Below are 6,930 nucleotides of genomic sequence, written 5' to 3' on the forward strand. Positions count from 1 at the left end.
AAGGGAAAGAATCCCTGAGGCTGAAGTAACCACTGTGCAAACCCCTCAGGAGAGTGTGTGTGTGTGTGTGTGTGCTTCCCAGTAGTTTCACCAGTCTTACATTGGCTGCTCCTCCTGCCCCTGGTTGTAGTATTATGCAAAGAGGTGAATGAATTGGTCTGGGTGAAGTAATTAGGTGCTCCAATAACGTGGTGGTGGGAAAGGTATAACTATTTAAATATGATAGAACTAAACAAAAATGCTGACCTTCGATTTCAATTTGGGTCATAACAGGAATGACATTTTTGTGCTTAAGTTTGAAAAGCTTTTTGTTACCCTGTACTGCCTCATTTTAAATTACCAGCAGAAAGCACCAAAATACTTCCAAAAACGCTATCCTTATATATTTTCAGTCTGCTCCAAACCAGGAAACACTGGTTTACCAGAGAGCCTTTCCTTGTGAGATTTACCAAACAATTTCTAGACAAACATGTTTGGATTCATATGACACAGGAAGATTTTATTCTATTTTGTTGAGGTTCTTATACTGTGCTCATCACCATGGTATCTAAAATCACTGGGCATTAGAGGCCTAAATACCTTTTGGGAATCTGGCCTTGAGTGTCTTCTAGTAGTACACTAAGCAATATGACTATACATCTGTCATGCAGGGGAAGATATATCTGCAGTGGAGTGTCTTGGTTTGACAGGGTGTCAGCTCAAGAGGTCAAGTATCGGGACATCCCAAAAAGATTTGTTCCATCACAGACTCTGAGACTGAGCGAAACAATGATGGGAGCTTTAACGCCAACTTTCTTAACTTTTAGCTTCTTTGAACTAAGAGTACCTTAATGTAGCCCAAGAAATTATCATTTATCTATAATGTCCATCTGTGACTTGGATTTCTTTGGATGAATTCAGACATAATCTCTATGTGACTTTGAGCATATTGAATGTATGTAGGACGTGTCCTATAAACAATGGAAATGTGTCTTGGGAATGACACTTTCATAACCTACTTTTACAGCTGCATAAGATAGCTTTTAACTGAATATGTGCTTGGTAGATAAAATGTTATTCAAGTAGCAGAACCAAATCACAAGTTTTGAAACTGTAACTGAAACCACAAGAAAGAAATAGTAGCCATTAAGAAAACCCTTTTTCACAAATCATAATCCCTTACTGCTGCATGTGGGGACAAAAGGCCTTGATTTTTCCATATGGTTAACAAGCTATGCCTCTGTTCTTATGGCAGTATTGCACAAGTCTGATCCCTGGATGCATTTAAGCTGTAGCCTTCTCTGTTAAAAGTAGCTTTCTTTTCTATTCGATATAGATTTTTATACTGTGTTCATCACCATAGTCTCTAAGCACTTTCCACTAGTGCATTAGGTAACATGACTATACAGCTCTCTTTATGTTTGTTCTGTCAGCTTCTCCCTATAGGGAGAACTGTGCACAGTGGAGTGTCTTGTTTTGGTAAGGTTGTTTAATACACACTTAGCAACAGGTGTTTGTTATAGAAAGTAGGTCACAGAAATGAATCTGTCATTGGGAGCAGAAATGGTGAGGTTTGTGATGGCCCTTAGTTCCTGGGGGAGTTATCTATATATCCTGGGTCCAGGTGATGAATTGCTGTGGGCAGTACATTCTCCAAAAGGAGCTCAAAACCAAGCCTCAAATAGCCTACATTTGTTGATCTTCAAGGGTCCAGACTTTGGGGAAGAAAGGATGTTGCAGGCCAGGATTTATGGCTCAACCTAGTCACTGCCTGCTTATTTCTGGACCCACAGCTCCTGGTGTCTCCCCTTCTCTGGAAGTCTGCATAGAATAGTACTGAGGTGTTCAGCCTTCTTACGTGGAAGGTAAGAGCCAATCTTGCACTCTGAAGAATGTCATTTAATAGGTAGTTTGCTCTGATTAGAGAACTAAGAGTGAAATATGCCCCTTTTCATGGATTTCTGGAAAGAACTTTAAACATCATCTCATCGGGAAATGAAGCCTAAAGTGAAAGTTGAGGGAGAGGGAATAGGTTGGATAAGTTTTTTTGCAAACATTTCTGTATGCTCATTCAATATTTGAGGTTTGCTCCTCAGCAATTCCATAATTATAACTCTTATTAAAACCATGCATTGAAATTCAGATGATGAATAATATAGACGTGGTAATGCCATGTTATTTAAAGTTAAAACAAGAAATGATTTACCCAGAAAGGCTGCTGAACGTAGCCTCATCACTTATGCTAATATATGGCTCAATATTCATATAAAATGCTCGTTGTGACTCTAACCTACAGGTAATGCCAGTGTCGGATATTATGCTTTATGTACATGCTTTATTTACCTGAGGGGGCTGATGGAATATTGTTTATTACAGGTACTGATAGTACTGACTTAAGACTTGTTTTCAAATCTTGAATCCTGATGTTTTACTCAATTCCCGTCTACATCGAAGCAAAACTTAACAGGTTTTATATTTCACTCCCTTGCTACTGATCTCCAGTGGTCTAAAGTCATTCATAGTGAGCCCCCTATAACAAGGGATTGAGAGAAGACTCTACTCTGGAAATCAATTAGGAACCCTCAGACATTAAGTAACAGACCTGTTTAATACAATCTTCTGTTCACGGTAGATCCATCCATATTTAATACAGTTCTCCTTTAATTAGCTTGCTTAGTAAATTTCAGTTTAAAGTTTATGCTTATACAAATTATATGCAACCTGAAATAGTTAAGTAATATTTAAGTAACACAAATCGTGGTCCTGTCTTTTGTGAGAAGGAATACTTTGCTGTGGCTTCTGCATTTGTAATGCATTATAGGTTCCATTAGTCTCTTAAGCAGGCCATCAGAACAGATCCTTTGACCCAACAGGAAATGGGAGCCCCAACTTTAAAAAAGAGGATGCAATGTACTTCTTATGACTTTCTCTCCAGTCTCAAAATAGAAAGCATGGCCATCAACAATGTTGGACAGTACACGGATGTCATGGTGACCAGGAGGTCTTGAACAAGGCTGTGATTCAGCAAAGTACTGAAGTATGTGTGCAGCATTATGTATGTGCATCATCCCACTGATGCTAATAAGACCATTGTGGGCTCAAAATTAAGTATATGCTTAAGTGCTTTCCTCTATCCAGATCCTAATGAACAAATTGGAGAAGAGACGGTCTGTTTCATCCTTCAGAAGGTGCCCTGGGAGAGAGAACAGGATATTTAATTTCAATAAAACCTAACAGGTAATATGAGGATTCCTGAGGTTTGTTGGGGAGAGGAAAATCTGGAGTCCATGACATGCTAATATTTTCACTTCCCCTGAAATGCAGAAATGGCTCCCAGGAATTTTCAACCCTATTCTGATAAAAGCCAGAGAACAGGAGTAATTGAGGTGTGGATGTATTTATCTCAAACACCTTATTGGAACCATGGGAGGGAAAGCTAGGATGATCATCTTTTCCCTCCTCCACTTCTTGGTCAAGGAGGTCTTTTCTTCCTCTGATCCTGTTGGATGGGAGAATGCCCTTCCCGAACAAGGAGTGCATATACTCCTAGGTTGGGCTGCTGGTCTTGGCAGGATCAAGCTGGTACTGGCAAAATTCCAGTATCTGAGATAATACATGCCTCATGAATTGAGTTCTGTTTCTAATTTCAAGCCTATAATGTTAAAGTAGGTTAGAAATTAAGCAAAATGCATTTGCTCATTGCTGTTTGTAGTCCACATAAGCAAAGACACTCGGATTAATAGTTTTTTTTTTTTTTTAAATTCTGTCCTAAACCAAACAATGTCCGTTTTTTGACATTAGCTGTGAAACCTAGACGCAGGTGGGAAGGATGTAGATACATCAACAGCTTTGACTAAGATATTGCTGTCTGTCACAACCTTAACATGACCTAAATGTCTCGCATGAAAAATAAGGCTTGACACCACATCCAGTAAAAGGTCCTTCTGAGCCATCACATAGTCTCTTGTGTGAATGGATATCTGTGTTGCCTAAATAAAATATATTGTTTACTAGGTAGGTTATCAAGGGTTTTTCAAAGGGAACACAGTTACAACGATGCATATTTGACATGTTCTAAAAAGATACTTATATAATTATCCAAATTATCTGTTATGTCCTGGTTGGTAGATAGCATGTAATCAGCCTTTTGTTAGTTATTTAAGTTACTTTGGAAATGTGGCTCTTGTACCCAAAACACAACAAAAGTCTCTATGTATGTATTGTTTGTATTATGCATTAAATAGTTTATTTATAATTCTGGAAAAATAGCAGAAATAATTATTTGTATAACTTTTTTTATAATGAAAATTCTGACCATCTTAAATATAGTGGGGGTAATGTTAAGGGTAAAAGGCAGAATTTCAAAGGAAAGAAATTAGACATTAAGGCCCAGACCCTCAAAGGTAACTATTTAGATGCCTGGGAATTAGGCACCTAAATGAAGATCTAGGATTACAGCAATTAGGGTGAAATTCTCAGTCCCTGTACAAAGCCTTTAAAAATGGACTTTATATAGAAGATCAGTGTAGATTAGGAGGATGGGATGCTCCTTCCCCATCCCAACATAGAGCTGCTTCATCTTTAAACAAGTTTCTTTCATCTGTCTGTCCTAACTTCCAATTTTAAAATCACACACTGCCATGGATTGGTTCTACTCTTGGGACTCTGCCACAGCACCATTCACTGTAGTGGGTGTAGATGAACGGGTCCTCACAGTAGATGGACCAACTCTAGGGCTAGAGGGAGATCTGGCTAGTATATTGACTACTTCATTCTCCAAGGCTACTCAGGCAATCTGCATTGCTAGTTGCTGGACAATGACCTCTATCTGCAGAACGGTGGAATGAACTTGTCTCTTCCTTAGCAGACAGAGCTTCTGGTCATCTGGTACACTCTTGGGGGTCCTCTACATCCCAATCATGGATAGTCAGAGTAGTAGGAAGTATTTCTTCACACAGTGCACAGTCAACCTGTGGAACTCTTTGCCAGAGGATGTTGTGAAGGCCAATACTATAATGGTTAAAAAAGAACTAGAAAAATCCATGGAGCATAGGTCCATCAATGGCTATTAGCCAGAATGGGCAGGGATGGTGTCCCTATCCTCTGTTTACCAGAAGCTGGGAATGTGCCCCAGGGGATGGATCACTTGATGATTACCTATTCTGTTCATTCCCTCTGGAAGCACCCGGCATTGGCCACTGTCAAAGACAAAATACTGGGCTAGATGGATCTTTGGTCTGACCTAGTATGTATGTTCTTATGTTCTCAAAGCATCGTGACCCCATGGAAAAAAAATTTGTGGAAAATACTTCCACAATTTTTTGTCCACCCCTATCTGCATGTATTAAGCAGAGCGATCTATAACTTGTTAGTTTTGCTTCCCAGAGGTTCATGTAACCCTTTTATTTTCCACCCTTGATTTGCACCCCTAAGTTTTTGTTCAAAGCCTGAAGCTCAAAGCAAACACCAAAGATCAAAGAGAAAGTAGCTTAGTTTCTCCCCTGTACTATGAACCCTTAGTTAGTTTGTGTGAGGAATCTCCTGGCACAGGCACTGTGTAGGACAGACATAAACTGCCCTAGTCAGGCCCTTTCTCAAACCCTGAGAGGGCTGAGGATGGGAGGCATTCTGTTAGATGTGGGAGGAAATGAGGCAATAGTATTCACTGCTATGGCAATCCTAGGCAGCTCTGGATGTGGAGCTGCCTTAACTTAGCGCATTGGCAGTCTGTTATATTGGGAGCCTCTCTGATGCCCAACAAGCCTAGAATTAGGAGAATTGTCTCCTGGAGACACAACATGCAATCCCATCCTTAGTTTTCTTCTCAAGCCATGTCTTGGTCCAAGTCTTCAGTTTGTAATTTTAAAAGACGATGAAAGTTTTACATAGTCCACTATTAAGGTTAATACAGTTGCAGCCCATCTCTATTTAGTGCATGGTTTAATATTTCCATTTTAACTCAAAGAAAAATGAATGATTTTAGTATCGTATTGAAACTTTTTTTCCACAATCCAGGCTAACTGAACTTTGGAGTATGCAAACATAGATTCCATGACATTCCTTTAAGAGCCAAAGAAAGAAAATACAAAATCTAAATCATATCTATGAAAATGCTATGTCTATTGGAAAGCTAGACTTTGACACATTATTTACATGTATTTCAGATCCCAGTAGGACTGGTTGCTAATACAAGCAAAGAAGCTGACTTCTTTAGAGCTCGGAGAGGTTTGAGTCTCTTTGTGTATTATGAGCTGGAAGGAAATTCCAGCTTTCTGCTGAATGGATGGTCTATGAAGCTGGTACAATCAGTGACACCACATTTAAAGCAGGGGAGAAACGGACATTCAAGAGGATGCCAAGCAGTATTTAAAGATTCTGAAATACTTGTAAAATGTTCATCCTGCTAGTATTTCATACAGTGCAAGAAATGGAATCCAATTGCTTCTTCAGGAAATATTTATAACACTGCCCGCCTTTCCAATCAGACAGAATAACCCTTTATAAATTTAATCTCATCTTTGATTTTTGTAGAGTTTTCCAGTAGTTTTGCAAAATGGAAGCAGAGACAACCATCCAGCTATCAGTGTCAGTAAGAAAGTGGTGATGGTGGTGGGGTGGGGGGAGTTTGAGAAATCATTTGTAATAATGTAGAAGGTGCTGATTTGGGACAACTTGCCACTTTTTTTCCCTCCTAAGCATGTAAAAAACCTGATAGAATCCTCTCTGGTTTGGAGATATGCTTATTTTTTAAGTGAAAGAAAGTTTGAGTTGTCTCTTTCCATTGCATTAAACACAAAGTGGAACTTGGTGTGGATGATAGTTTAAATTTTATACTATTGCAGGGATTATTAAACTCAAATGGAGAGTAATTGAAAATGTATCATTCTTTGAAATATACCACTTTATCCTGCTGACAGATAATTCACACCAGGCTAAAGGTATTAGGCTTAA

General features: G+C 39.0%; 1 long non-coding RNA gene across 2 annotated transcripts in view; it reads left to right on the plus strand.

Moving 5' to 3' along the window:
- LOC123373114 overlaps positions 1-6,627 on the plus strand; it is a 38,264-nt gene extending 31,637 nt beyond the window's left edge. The window contains exons 2-5 of one of the 2 annotated variants that reach the window (XR_006580565.1): positions 1,773-1,844; positions 2,915-3,016; positions 3,118-3,216; positions 6,144-6,627. This is a non-coding gene — a long non-coding RNA (uncharacterized LOC123373114). Of the gene's footprint in view, positions 1-1,686; positions 1,845-2,914; positions 3,017-3,117; positions 3,217-6,143 lie in introns of both variants that reach the window. The other variant, XR_006580564.1, reaches the window with a different exon arrangement.
- Positions 6,628-6,930: the final 303 nt, after the last annotated feature.

The sequence above is a fragment of the Mauremys mutica genome, chromosome 6 (genome assembly GCF_020497125.1).
Source record: "Mauremys mutica isolate MM-2020 ecotype Southern chromosome 6, ASM2049712v1, whole genome shotgun sequence".
Taxonomy (NCBI): Eukaryota; Metazoa; Chordata; order Testudines; family Geoemydidae; genus Mauremys; species Mauremys mutica.